The following is a 15,372-nucleotide window of genomic DNA, read 5'->3' as shown; positions in this document are numbered from 1 at the left end:
TCCCAGTGTGGTGGTGTGGTGTAGGTTAACACTGTGGACTCTCCCAGTGTGATGGTGTAGGTTAACACTGTGGACTCTCCCAGTGTGGTGGTGTGGTGTAGGTTAACACTGTGGACTCTCCCAGTACGGTAGTGGTGTGGTGTGGGTTAACACTGTGGACTCTCCCAGTGTGGTGGTGTGGTGTAGGTTAACACTGTGGACTCTCCCAGTACGGTAGTGGTGTGGTGTGGGTTAACACTGTGGACTCTCCCAGTGTGGTGGTGTGGTGTAGGTTAACACTGTGGACTCTCCCAGTATAGGTGGTGGTGTGTAGGTTAACACTGTGGACTCTCCCAGTATGGTGGTGTGGTGTAGGTTAACACTGTGGACTCTCCCAGTACTTTGGTGTGAGTTAACATGGTGGACTCTCCCACTACGGTAGTGTGGTGTAGGTTAACACTGTGGACTCTCCCAGTGTGGTGGTGTAGGTTAACACTGTGGACTCTCCCAGTACGGTGGTGTGGTGTAGGTTAACACTGTGGACTCTCCCAGTATGGTGGTGGGGTGTAGGTTAACACTGGACTCTCCCAGTGTGGTGGTGTAGGTTAACACTGTGGACTCTCCCAGTACGGTGGTGTGGTGTAGGTTAACACTGGACTCTCCCAGTGTGGTGGTGTAGGTTAACACGGTGGAGTCTCCCAGTATGGTGGTGTGGTGTGGGTTAACACTGTGGACTCTCCCAGTACGGTGGTGTGGTGTAGGTTAACACTGTGGACTCTCCCAGTACGGTGGTGTGGTGTAGGTTAATACTTTGGACTCTCCCAGTATGGTGGTGTAGGTTAACACTGTGGACTCTCCCAGTATGGTGGTGTGGTGTAGGTTAACACTTTGGACTCTCCCAGTATGGTGGTGTGGTGTAGGTTAACACTTTGGACTCTCCCAGTATGGTTGTCTAGGTTAACACTGTGGACTCTCCCAACAACAGCAACACACAGGGTGAGGAGATTCAGCTGATCTGCAGGTAACCCATTGTAGTGGTCCTTTACCTTGCTAACGACCCTGTATAGCACCAGCACCCTACTGCACATAGTAGTAACAGATTCAGAATTGTTCCTGAAAATGTCTCCGTTTGCAGTACGTTTGCCAATCGGTTGTTCTGCCAGCCAGTGGGGATACATTAAACATTACAGCTAGCTAGGTAGTTCCAGCTGTTTAGTTAGCTAGCCAGCTAACCTACTCCCTGGACCAATACAGCCAGCTAGGTAGTTCCAGCTGTTTAGTTAGCTAGCCAGCTAACCTACTCCCTGGACCATTACAGCCAGCTAGGTAGTTCCAGCTGTTTAGTTAGCTAGCCAGCTAACCTACTCCCTGGACCAATACAGCCAGCTAGGTAGTTCCAGCTGTTTAGTTAGCTAGCCAGCTAACCTACTCCCTGGACCATTACAGCCAGCTAGGTAGTTCCAGCTGTTTAGTTAGCTAGCCAGCTAACCTACTCCCTGGACCATTACAGCCAGCTAGGTAGTTCCAGCTGTTTAGTTAGCTAGCCAGCTAACCTACTCCCTGGACCATTACAGCCAGCTAGGTAGTTCCAGCTGTTTAGTTAGCTAGCCAGCTAACCTACTCCCTGGACCATTACAGCCAGCTAGGTAGTTCCAGCTGTTTAGTTAGCTAGCCAGCTAACCTACTCCCTGGACCAATACAGCCAGCTAGGTAGTTCCAGCTGTTTAGTTAGCTAGCCAGCTAACCTACTCCCTGGACCATTACAGCCTGCTAGGTAGTTCCAGCTGTTTAGTTAGCTAGCCAGCTAACCTACTCCCTGGACCATTACAGCCAGCTAGGTAGTTCCAGCTGTTTAGTTAGCTAGCCAGCTAACCTACTCCCTGGACCATTACAGCCAGCTAGGTAGTTCCAGCTGTTTAGTTAGCTAGCCAGCTAACCTACTCCCTGGACCAATACAGCCAGCTAGGTAGTTCCAGCTGTTTAGTTAGCTAGCCAGCTAACCTACTCCCTGGACCATTACAGCCTGCTAGGTAGTTCCAGCTGTTTAGTTAGCTAGCCAGCTAACCTACTCCCTGGACCATTACAGCCAGCTAGGTAGTTCCAGCTGTTTAGTTAGCTAGCCAGCTAACCTACTCCCTGGACCATTACAGCCAGCTAGGTAGTTCCAGCTGTTTAGTTAGCTAGCCAGCTAACCTACTCCCTGGACCATTACAGCCAGCTAGGTTGTTCCAGCTGTTTAGTTAGCTCGCCAGCTAACCTACTCCCTGGACCATTACAGCCAGCTAGGTAGTTCCAGCTGTTTAGTTAGCTAGCCAGCTAACCTACTCCCTGGACCATTACAGCCAGCTAGGTAGTTCCAGCTGTTTAGTTAGCTAGCCAGCTAACCTACTCCCTGGACCATTACAGCCAGCTAGGTAGTTCCAGCTGTTTAGTTAGCTAGCCAGGTAACCTACTCCCTGGACCAATACAGCCAGCTAGGTAGTTCCAGCTGATTAGTTAGCTAGCCAGCTAACCTACTCCCTGGACCATTACAGCTAGCTAGGTAGTTCCAGCTGTTTAGTTAGCTAGCCAGGTAACCTACTCCCTGGACCAATACAGCTAGCTAGGTAGTTCCAGCTGTTTAGTTAGCTAGCCAGCTAACCTACTCCCTGGACCAATACAGCCAGCTAGTTAGTTCCAGCTGTTTAGTTAGCTAGCCAGCTAACCTACTCCCTGGACCAATACAGCCAGCTAGGTAGTTCCAGCTGTTTAGTTAGCTAGCCAGGTAACTACTAAAACTTTACTCTTCAGATAATTAGGTTATCATAAAAACAGCTGAATGGTAGCTAGCTAGCTAGCATAGTTACAGGTACTCTTATGCTTGAAGCAACTTTGGAACCAATTATACCCAGTTGCTAATAGTTACCGGTATCTACAACTACCTGGCTACCTAGCTGGCTGTAATGTTTAATGTGAGTCTAGAGCAGTGCTGTTTGGGAGTCTAGAGCAGTGCTGTTTGGGAGTCTAGAGCACTGCTGTTTGGGAGTCTAGAGCAGTGCTGTTTGGGAGTCTAGAGCAGTGCTGTTTGGGAGTCTAGAGCAGTGCTGTTTGGGAGTCTAGAGCAGTGCTGTTTGGGAGTCTAGAGCAGTGCTGTTTGGGAGTCTAGAGCAGTGCTGTTTGGGAGTCTAGAGCAGTGCTGTTTGGGAGTCTAGAGCAGTGCTGTTTGGGAGTCTACAGCAGTGCTGTTTGGGAGTCTAGAGCAGTGCTGTTTGGGAGTCTAGAGCAGTGCTGTTTGGGGGTCTAGAGCAGTGCTGTTTGGGAGTCTAGAGCAGTGCTGTTTGGGGGTCTAGAGCAGTGCTGTTTGGGAGTCTAGAGCAGTGCTGTTTGGGAGTCTAGAGCAGTGCTGTTTGGTCTGGAGCAGTGCTGTTTGGGAGTCTGGAGCAGTGCTGTTTGGGAGTCTAGAGCAGTGCTGTTTGGGAGTCTAGAGCAGTGCTGTTTGGGAGTCTAGAGCAGTGCTGTTTGGGAGTCTAGAGCAGTGCTGTTTGGGGGTCTAGAGCAGTGCTGTTTGGGAGTCTAGAGCAGTGCTGTTTGGGGGTCTAGAGCAGTGCTGTTTGGGAGTCTAGAGCAGTGCTGTTTGGGAGTCTAGAGCAGTGCTGTTTGGTCTGGAGCAGTGCTGTTTGGGAGTCTGGAGCAGTGCTGTTTGGGAGTCTAGAGCAGTGCTGTTTGGGAGTCTAGAGCAGTGCTGTTTGGGAGTCTGAAGCAGTGCTGTTTGGGAGTCTAAAGCAGGAGGTGAGTTTCTGCTCTAAACGTATCTGACCTGATCAACATTTTACAGTTTTCTACCTTGCCATGTACACTGAACAAAAATATAAACACAACATTTAAAGTGTCTGTCTCATGTTTCATGAGCTGAAATAGAAGATCCCAGAAATGTTCCATACGCACAAAAAGCTTATTTCTCTCAAATTCTGTGCACAAATTTGTTTACATCCCTGTTAGTATTTCTCCTTTGCCAAGATAATCCATCCACCTGACAGGTGTGGTATATCAAGAAGCTGATTAAACAGCATGATCATTACACAGGTGCACCTTGTGCTGGGGGACAATTAAAGGCCACTCTAAAAATGTGCAGTTTTGTCACACAACACAATGCCACAGATGTCTCAAGTTTTTAGGGAGCGTGCAGTTGGCATGCTAACTGCAGGAATGTCCACCAGAGCTGTTGCCAAATTATTAAATGTTCATGTCTCTACCGTAAGCCGCCTACAACGTCATTTTAGAGAATTTAACTGGAATTTATTTAGAATTCAAGGCACAATTAACCAGCATGGCTACCACAGCATTCTGCAGCGATACGCCATCCCATCTGGTATGCGCTTAGTGGGACCATCATTTGTTTTTCAACAGGACAATGACCCAACACACCTCCAGGCTGTGTAAGGGCTATTTGACCAAGAAGGAGAGTGATGTAGTGCTGCATCAGATGACCCGGCCTCCACAATCACCCGACCTCAACCCAATTGGTATGAGTTGGACCGCAGAGTGAAGGAAAAGCAGCCAACAAGTGCTCAGCATATGTGGGAACTCCTTCAAGACCGTTGGAAAAGCATTCCAGGTGAAGCTGGTTGAGAGAATGCCAAGAGTGTGCTAAGCTGTCATCAAGGCAAAGGGCGGCTACTTTGAAGAATCTCAAATATAAAATATATTTTGATTTGTTTCATTCTTTTTATGGTTACTACATGATTCCATACGTGTTATTTCATAGTTTTGATGTCTTCACTATTATTCTACAATGTAGAAAATAGTCCAAATAAAGAAAAACCCTTGAATGAGTCGCTGTGTCCAAACTTTTGACTGGTACTGTATGTTTTGTTTACATTTACCTTATTTACAAGTAAAACCAGTTTATATTTTTGGGATCTGATGGGGTACGACAGTTGAAATAGGCTCATGAGGCATTCTTCAAGAACAATGGGTGCTACATACAGTATGTAGCAACTACTGATTAGCCCTTTAATACTGACCAGACTGTTTGGTTAGCAACTTCAGAACCTCAGAGCTAACGACTGGCTTTCGCCTGGACTATATCGGCTGGTGGAAGGACGAAATAAAACAAATGTACTCATTTAAAATATTTTCTGAACATCACGCGCCGATGTAAAATGCTGTTTTTATATATAAATATGAACTTTATTCGAACAAAAGAATGCACGTATTGTGTAACATAATGTCCTAGGAGTGTCATCTGATGAAGATTGTCAAAGGTTAGTGCTTCATTTAGCTGTGGTTTTGGTTATTTGTGATACATGCTAGTTGGTCGGAAAATGGCGGTGTGTCTATTTTGACGATGTACTCTCCTAACATAATGTAATGTTTTGCTTTCGCTGTAAAGCCTTTTTGAAATCGGACAACGTGGTTCGATTCAGGAGAGGTGTATCTATAAAACGGTGTAAAAATAGTCCTATGTTTGAGAAACAGAAATTATTAGATTTGGTTATGAATATGGCGCTCTGATTTTTTTCGCTGGATGTTGATCCCGATTACGGGATCAGCGTTTCAAGAGGTTTTAAAGAAGGAAAAAAAAAGATGAACAAGATGTTAACCGTTGCTAACCATTTTGTAAAAGCAATAAGGCTCTTGAACCCGGAGTTTATCGTGTGACTGTAACGCCCTGGCCATAGAGAGGGGTTTTTAGTTCTCTATTTTTGGTTAGGCCAGGGTGTTACATGGGTGGGCGTTCTATGTTTATTTTTCTATGTTGGTTTGTTTCTTTGGTTTCGGCCGTGTGTGGCTCTCAATCAGGAACAGCTGTAGATCGTTGTTGCTGATTGAGAGTCATACACAGGCAGCCTGTTTTTCCTTTGGGGTTTTGTGGGGGGATTATTTTCTGTTTAGTTTTGTACCTAGCAGAACTGTAGGCTGCCGTTCATTTTCGTGTTTTGTTTAAAGTGTTTCTATTAATTAAATATTGAATATGAACACTCACCACGCTGCGCTTTGGTCCCCTACTTCCGCATATGACGTTCGTTACAGTGACGGCTTCCTCCTTTAGTTGGACAAGGCGCCTTCTATTAATACAGGTGTTTTCTATTTCCTGTCACCTGGTCTCTGCCAGTGGCTGGAGGGTTTAAATGCTCAGTTCTAGAGAGTTACGGGAGATTCAATACAAAATGGCTGCCTGTCTCTGCAATGGGGGGTTACGTTAGGGGCTGATGTGAGTCCTAGGGGCTAGTCAGACTGATCTTCAGTCTTTGTATTCGTTGGACTAATTTTAAAATCAGTTTATTATTGACTTTGAGCCCGGTCAAGCATCTTGTTGGATGAATTCTACATGTTGTAAATAGCTGAGCCTTAAAATAAGAACGCTGCACTGTATGATGTGCTTCCTGCCTCTCCTTGCTCAGCAACTACCACACCCACACACACACACACACACACACACACACACACACACACACACACACACACACACACACACACACACACACACACACACACACACACACACACACACACACACACACACACACTGCGTATTGAACTCTCTGATAACTCTGAAAGATGACGGTCTGTGAAGAAATGTGTGGATTTTAGAGGATGGGGGACGCTGAATCATAATAAATAAATAAATAAAATAAATCCTGGGGAAATGGAGTTCTATAAATAACATTGTGATCTTTTAAAGTTAGAAAAATACATTAAAGGGGGACTGATAATATTATAATTATAAAACCATATCTAATTTATTTATATTTCAACTGTTATTATTTGCTCCCTGGAAACGTTTATTCAACGAGGAAGTATTTTTTTTTTTTTAAGTTTCTAATTTCATGGTTCAGAAATCGTACAGAAGGAAATTGGAGTTTCCTTGTAATGTTATTTGGAAGGGATCAGAAGAGAATTTCATTACAGAATTCTCTTTTACTTGGACGTAATTATAAACCAAAATTGTAAAATTCAAGTAATTGTTTAAAAAAATAAAATAATAATCTTCGTGCACCAGATGAATCTTGAGAAAATAAAAAATAATTCACAATAATTACACATCGGAGAACATTCACGTTCTTTAACTGAAAAGTACCTTATTTGGGAGTGTTTTAAAAAAATGTTTGATCAATCCTTCATTTCAGCATCATGTACTATTGTTAAGATACAAGATCTCACCAGCTCCTCGTGTGTGTTGGTTGTCAGAGAGGAAAGAGATTCAATAATTCAATGTGTATCAAAAGGCATAAGGCACGTGTTTATATTGTAGTCATAACTACAGCCTTTCCCCCTCTCCTCCCCTCTCCTCTCCTCTCCTCTCCTCTCCTCTCCTCTCCTCTCCTCTCCTCTCCTCTCCTCTCCTCTCCTCCCCTCCCCTCCCCTCCCCTCCCCTCCCCCGTCTGTGTATGCTACATGCAAACAGCTTCTATTATGCACCAAACCATCAGTAAAACCCATTATACTGTATTCCAGTGTCTTCCAGTATCTCTGCATTATTCACTGATGGTTACCGAGAGAGGACCCAGGAGAGGAGGGTAATATGTGCAATATTAATGTAGCTGCAGCGTTGCTCCATCTCCACAGCCACAGTATATCTGTAGTATAATAAACACACTAGTAATAAAGACGAAGTCCGGGAGGTTATACTGTGGGGGTTAAATGGTCTGAATGTGTTTTACACATCTGAATGGCGTTATTTTAAATGTTTAAATTTTAGTCATTTAGCAGATATTCTTATCCAGAGCGACTTACAGTAGTGAATGCATACATTTCATAGATTCTTTTCCCCCTGTACTGGTCCCCCGTGGGAATCGAACCCACAACCCTGGCGTTGCAAACACCACGCTCGACCGACTGAGCCACACGGGACCGTTATACACGGGGATGTGGTGGGTGTGGAGATGGAGGTAAGATGAAGTCATGGTGCAAAATCACACATCTCGCAACTCTAACCTATCATCATTTTTCACTGCCTAGCCTATCATAATCTTTGTGAAATGCACTTTCTATTTCAGCTTCCTGGACCACTGAACAACACACTTTTTTGTTGAGTGGCCCTTGGATTGATAGGGAACAAAAGAGAGATTTAAAAAAAAAATTGCCTGGAAAAAAACCCCATTATGCAATGTGTTTTTCATTATCGCCAGGCAACACAGAACACGGTGATGAGATCAGACAGGTAGGATCTTCCCACCACGATACATCCTGATGATACATCTCGATACCTCAGTGTTCCTCAGAGTAACGGTCTCGTAGCATCGTAGCATCGTAGCCTCAGTGTTCCTCAGAGTAAAGGTCTCGTAGCATCGTAGCATCAGTGTTCCTCAGAGTAAAGGTCTCGTAGCATCGTAGCATCGTAGCCTCAGTGTTCCTCAGAGTAAAGGTCTCGTAGCATCGTAGCCTCAGTGTTCCTCAGAGTAAAGGTCTCGTAGCATCGTAGCATCAGTGTTCCTCAGAGTAAAGGTCTCGTAGCATCGTAGCCTCAGTGTTCCTCAGAGTAAAGGTCTCGTAGCATCGTAGCATCGTAGCCTCAGTGTTCCTCAGAGTAAAGGACTCGTAGCATCGTAGCATCGTAGCCTCAGTGTTCCTCAGAGTAAAGGTCTCGTAGCATCGTAGCATCGTAGCCTCAGTGTTCCTCAGAGTAAAGGTCTCGTAGCATCGTAGCATCAGTGTTCCTCAGAGTAAAGGTCTCGTAGCATCGTAGCCTCAGTGTTCCTCAGAGTAAAGGTCTCGTAGCATCGTAGCATCGTAGCCTCAGTGTTCCTCAGAGTAAAGGACTCGTAGCATCGTAGCATCGTAGCCTCAGTGTTCCTCAGAGTAAAGGTCTCGTAGCATCGTAGCATCGTAGCCTCAGTGTTCCTCAGAGTAAAGGTCTCGTAGCATCGTAGCATCAGTGTTCCTCAGAGTAAAGGTCTCGTAGCATCGTAGCATCAGTGTTCCTCAGAGTAAAGGTCTCGTAGCATCGTAGCATCGTAGCCTCAGTGTTCCTCAGAGTAAAGGTCTCGTAGCATCGTAGCCTCAGTGTTCCTCAGAGTAAAGGTCTCGTAGCATCGTAGCATCAGTGTTCCTCAGAGTAAAGGTCTCGTAGCATCGTAGCATCGTAGCATCAGTGTTCCTCAGAGTAAAGGTCTCGTAGCATCGTAGCATCGTAGCCTCAGTGTTCCTCAGAGTAAAGGTCTCGTAGCATCGTAGCCTCAGTGTTCCTCAGAGTAAAGGTCTCGTAGCATCGTAGCCTCAGTGTTCCTCAGAGTAAAGGTCTCGTAGCATCGTAGCATCAGTGTTCCTCAGAGTAAAGGTCTCGTAGCATCGTAGCATCGTAGCCTCAGTGTTCCTCAGAGTAAAGGTCTCGTAGCATCGTAGCATCGTAGCCTCAGTGTTCCTCAGAGTAAAGGTCTCGTAGCATCGTAGCATCGTAGCCTCAGTGTTCCTCAGAGTAAAGGTCTCGTAGCATCGTAGCATCGTAGCCTCAGTGTTCCTCAGAGTAAAGGTCTCGTAGCATCGTAGCATCAGTGTTCCTCAGAGTAAAGGTCTCGTAGCATCGTAGCATCGTAGCCTCAGTGTTCCTCAGAGTAAAGGTCTCGTAGCATCGTAGCCTCAGTGTTCCTCAGAGTAAAGGTCTCGTAGCATCGTAGCCTCAGTGTTCCTCAGAGTAAAGGTCTCGTAGCATCGTAGCATCGTAGCGTAGCTTAGCACCAGAGGTCTTTGTGCTCCTCTTCACATGGCATAGATCAATCTACAGCCGTCTCCCAGAGCAGAGCTGAGCAGGGTCCCACGGGGCCACAGAGTCCTACATCTGGTACCTCTAGTGTCCCCCCAGCAGACAGCTAGCAGCCCTGTAGAGTGGGAGAGAGAGGGAGAGAGATAAGGAGAAAGAGAGAGAGGGAGGGAGGGAGTAGGAGAGGCTGAGGGATTAAGTCTTTATTCCAGGATAAGGACCTGTCTGAGAGAGGCTTTCCTGGAGGAGAGGGTTTGACTTCCCCCCTCTCCTTTCCTCGTCTCCTCTTCTCCTCTCCTCTCCTCCACCTCTCCTCTCCTCTCCTCTCCTCTCCTCTCCTCTCCTCTCCTCTCCTCTCCTCTCCTCCCCCTCTCCTCTCCTTTGTGTTCTCCACCCACAGTGTTATCCAACGTGACACAGTTACAGATGATCTGTCAACACCGTGGCCGGCTCCCTGCCTGCATCTCTGAGGACCTGGAAGACTGAGGAGACTGGCCGGCTCCCAGCCTGCGTCTCTGAGGACCTGGGAGACTGAGGAGACTGGCCGGCTCCGTGGCTGTCTTGGAGATGGATATGAGAAACTCTAGTGACATGTTGACTGATGGATGGGGTATTATATGGGCTACCAGGAACCTTAAAGCCTGTTAGTGGAGATTCCAGTAGCACCACCATTGAGTAGGGATGTGGTTGTGTCTAATTGGGGATAAATCTTCTGTACCACCCCTCGAGTCCATTGAAGGACTTGACTTGTGACTTGGTGCAGCGGACGACGGAAGTCCTGCACTGCTTGCACTGTCTTTCTGAGGCCGGATCACTCCAAAGCCTAGTAGGTATCCCAGGTATCTGACTTCTTTCTTAGCCAGGGTACATTTCTTGGGCTGGACAGTCAAACCTGCTTTGTGGAGGTGCTGCAAGACCTCTCGCAGGTGCTGTAGGTTATTTTCCCAGGTTCGGCTATACACAAATGTACCATCTAAATATGTAGCTGCAAAGGACTCTGAGTCTTCAAGTACTTTGTCCATGGACCTTTGGAAGGTTGCTGATGCCCCCTTGAAGGCCAAATGGCATAACCGTGGATGGATAAAGGTGTTCTAAAGGCAGTTAGCGGTTTTGCTTCCGGAGCTCAGGGCACTTGCCAGTATCCCTGACGTAGGTTTTGGGTACAGATGTACTGGGCCTTACTAAGGAGTTCGATTGAGGTCATCTAACCTAAAGGGGTAGATAGGCATCAACATTAGACTGGAAGTCCATACATATATCTGATTGTGTCATCTTTCTTGGGGACTACAGAGCTACTCCAGTTACTGTTTGACCTTTCAATGACCCCTAGACACTTTATCACCCTCAGCTCTTCCTTGAGTACCGGGAGCAGCCAATCTGGAATTCTGTACAGTCGTGGCCAAAAGTTTTGAGAACGACTCAAATATTAATTTCCACAAAGTTTGCTGCTTCGGTGTCTTTAGATATTTTTGTCAGATGTTACTATGGATCCTGAAGTATAATTACAAGCATTTCATAAGTGTCTTTTATTGACAATTACATGAAGTTGATGCAAAGAGTCAATATTTGCAGTGTTGACCCTTCTTTTTCAAGACCTCTGCAATCCGCCCTGGCATGCTGTCAATTAACTTCTGGGCCACATCCTGACTGATGGCAGCCCATTCTTGCCTAATCAATGCTTGGAGTTTGTCAGAATTTGTGGGTTTTTGTTTGTCCACAAGGATTGAGGATTGACCACAAGTTCTTAATGGGATTAAGGTCTGGGGAGTTTCCTGGCCATGGACCCAAAATATCGATGTTTTGTTCCCCGAGCCACTTAGTTATCACTTTTGCCTTATGGCAAGGTGCTCCATCATGCTTGAAAAGGCATTGTTTGTCACCAAACTGTTCCTGGATGGTTGGGAGAAGTTGCTCTCGGAGGATGTGTTGGTACCATTCTTTATTAATGGCTGTGTTCTTAGGCAAAATTGTGAGTGAGCCCACTCCCTTGGCTGAGAAGCAACCTCACACATGAATGGTCTCAGGATGCTTTACTGTTGGCATGACACAGGACTGATGGTAGCGCTCACCTTGTCTTCTCCGGACAAGCTTTTTTCCGGATGCCCCAAACAATCGGAAAGGGGATTCATCAGATAAAATTACTTTACCCCAGTCCTCAGCAGTCCAATCCCTGTACCTTGTGCAGAATATAAGTCTGTCCCTGATGTTTTTCCTGGAGAGAAGTGGCTTCTTTGCTGCCCTTCTTGACACCAGGCCATCTTCCAAAAGTCTTTGCCTCACTGTGCGTGCAGATGCACTCACACCTGCCTGCAGATGCACTCACACCTGCCTGCTGCCATTCCTGAGCAAGCTCTGTACTGGTGGTGCCCCGATCCCGCAGCTGAATCAACATTAGGAGACGGTCCTGGCGCTTGCTGGACTTTCTTGGACGCCTTGAAGCCTTCTTCACAACAATTGAACCGCTCTCCTTGAAGTTCTTGATGATCCTTGCAGCAATATCCTTGCCTGTGAAGCCCTTTTTGTGCAAAGCAATGATGACAGCACGTGTTTCCTTGCAGGTAACCATGGTTGACAGAGGAAGAACAATGATTCCAAGCACCACCCTCCTTTTCAAGCTTCCAGTCTGTTATTCGAACTCAATCAGCATGACAGAGTGATCTCCAGCCTTGTCCTCGTCAACACTCACACCTGTGTTAACGAGAGAATCACTGACATGATGTCAGCTGGTCCTTTTGTGGCAGGGCTGAAATGCAGTGGAAATGTTTTTTGGGGATTCAGTTCCTTTGCTTTGGCATAGAGGGAGTTTGCAATTAATTGCAATTCATCTGATCACTCTTCATAACATTCTGGGCTCCCTGTGGCTCAGATGGTAGAGCATGGTGTTTGCAACGCCAGGGTTGTGGTTTCGATTCCCACGGGGGGGGAAATACTAAAAAAAATTATGAATTGAAATGTATGCATTCACTACTGTAAGTCACTCTGCTAAATGACTAAAATGTAATTCTAGAGTATATGCAAACTGAGTCAGCAGACTTTGTGAAAATTAATATTTGTGTCATTCTCAAAACTTTTTGCCACGACTGTACATTCTCTAGCAAACTGGAGTGGTTTCTTGTGCTCCACCAGCGCGGTGTAGCCTGGCTTGTCTGAGAAAAAGGTCAGGAAGAAAGAAAAGCCTCCAAATCCTTCTGCTGCTGTGGAGACAGATGAGGATAAGTCCCAGATCTACGACCGTTTTGATCATGAAGGAAAGAACTGTTCAGTTCGGTCTTTGTTTCCCTTCACTGCTAGTGATAAATAGTTCCCGACTGACAGTGACATCTCCGTTCTTTCAGTAGATTGACATGGAAGGTCTGTTTTGTCTTTCTGTGCTCTGGGATTTCAATTTCGTAGGTGGCAGGACCGTTTTTTCCAAGGACTTTAAGCCCTGGAGAACAGTATTTATTAAATCACTCTGTACCTCACCAAGCGCTGGAGAACAGTATTTATTAAATCACTCTGTACCTCACCAAGCCCTGGAGAACAGTATTTATTAAATCACTCTGTACCTCACCAAGCGCTGGAGAACAGTATTTATTAAATCACTCTGTACCTCACCAAGCCCTGGAGAACAGTATTTATTAAATCACTCTGTACCTCACCAAGCCCTGGAGAACAGTATTTATTAAATCACTCTGAACCTCACCAAGCCCTGGAGAACAGTATTTATTAAATCACTCTGTACCTCACCAAGCGCTGGAGAACAGTATTTATTAAATCACTCTGTACCTCACCAAGCCCTGGAGAACAGTATTTATTAAATCACTCTGTACCTCACCAAGCCCTGGAGAACAGTATTTATTAAATCACTCTGTACCTCACCAAGCCCTGGGGAACAGTATTTATTAAATCACTCTGTACCTCACCAAGCCCTGGAGAACAGTATTTATTAAATCACTCTGTACCTCACCAAGCCCTGGAGAACAGTATTTATTAAATCACTCTGTACCTCACCAAGCCCTGGGGAACAGTATTTATTAAATCACTCTGTACCTCACCAAGCCCTGGAGAACAGTATTTATTAAATCACTCTGTACCTCACCAAGCCCTGGGGAACAGTATTTATTAAATCACTCTGTACCTCACCAAGCCCTGGAGAACAGTATTTATTAAATCACTCTGTACCTCACCAAGCCCTGGGGAACAGTATTTATTAAATCACTCTGTACCTCACCAAGCCCTGGAGAACAGTATTTATTAAATCACTCTGTACCTCACCAAGCCCTGGAGAACAGTATTTATTAAATCACTCTGTACCTCACCAAGCCCTGGAGAACAGTATTTATTAAATCACTCTGTACCTCACCAAGCCCTGGAGAACAGTATTTATTAAATCACTCTGTACCTCACCAAGCCCTGGAGAACAGTATTTATTAAATCACTCTGTACCTCACCAAGCCCTGGGGAACAGTATTTATTAAATCACTCTGTACCTCACCAAGCCCTGGAGAACAGTATTTATTAAATCACTCTGTACCTCACCAAGCCCTGGGGAACAGTATTTATTAAATCACTCTGTACCTCACCAAGCCCTGGAGAACAGTATTTATTAAATCACTCTGTACCTCACCAAGCCCTGGAGAACAGTATTTATTAAATCACTCTGTACCTCACCAAGCCCTGGAGAACAGTATTTATTAAATCACTCTGTACCTCACCAAGCGCTGGAGAACAGTATTTATTAAATCACTCTGTACCTCACCAAGCCCTGGAGAACAGTATTTATTAAATCACTCTGTACCTCACCAAGCCCTGGAGAACAGTATTTATTAAATCACTCTGTACCTCACCAAGCCCTGGAGAACAGTATTTATTAAATCACTCTGTACCTCACCAAGCCCTGGAGAACAGTATTTATTAAATCACTCTGTACCTCACCAAGCCCTGGAGAACAATATTTATTAAATCACTCTGTACCTCACCAAGCCCTGGAGAACAGTATTTATTAAATCACTCTGTACCTCACCAAGCCCTGGGGAACAGTATTTATTAAATCACTCTGTACCTCACCAAGCCCTGGAGAACAGTATTTATTAAATCACTCTAAACCTCACCAAGCCCTGGAGAACAGTATTTATTAAATCACTCTGTACCTCACCAAGCGCTGGAGAACAGTATTTATTAAATCACTCTGTACCTCACCAAGCCCTGGAGAACAGTATTTATTAAATCACTCTGTACCAAGCCCTGGAGAACAGTATTTATTAAATCACTCTGTACCTCACCAAGCCCTGGAGAACAGTATTTATTAAATCACTCTGTACCTCACCAAGCCCTGGGAAACAGTATTTATTAAATCACTCTGTACCTCACCAAGCCCTGGAGAACAGTATTTATTAAATCACTCTGTACCTCACCAAGCCCTGGGGAACAGTATTTATTAAATCACTCTGTACCTCACCAAGCCCTGGAGAACAGTATTTATTAAATCACTCTGAACCTCACCAAGCCCTGGAGAACAGTATTTATTAAATCACTCTGTACCTCACCAAGCCCTGGAGAACAGTATTTATTAAATCACTCTGTACCTCACCAAGCCCTGGAGAACAGTATTTATTAAATCACTCTGTACCTCACCAAGCCCTGGAGAACAGTATTTATTAAATCACTCTGTACCTCACCAAGCCCTGGAGAACAGTATTTATTAAATCACTCTGTACCTCACCAAGCCCTGG

The sequence above is a fragment of the Salmo salar genome, unplaced genomic scaffold, assembly GCF_965601325.2.
Source record: "Salmo salar unplaced genomic scaffold, fSalSal1 ptg000635l, whole genome shotgun sequence".
In the NCBI taxonomy this organism is placed as follows: domain Eukaryota; kingdom Metazoa; phylum Chordata; class Actinopteri; order Salmoniformes; family Salmonidae; genus Salmo; species Salmo salar.
This window is presented reverse-complemented; position numbering follows the sequence as displayed.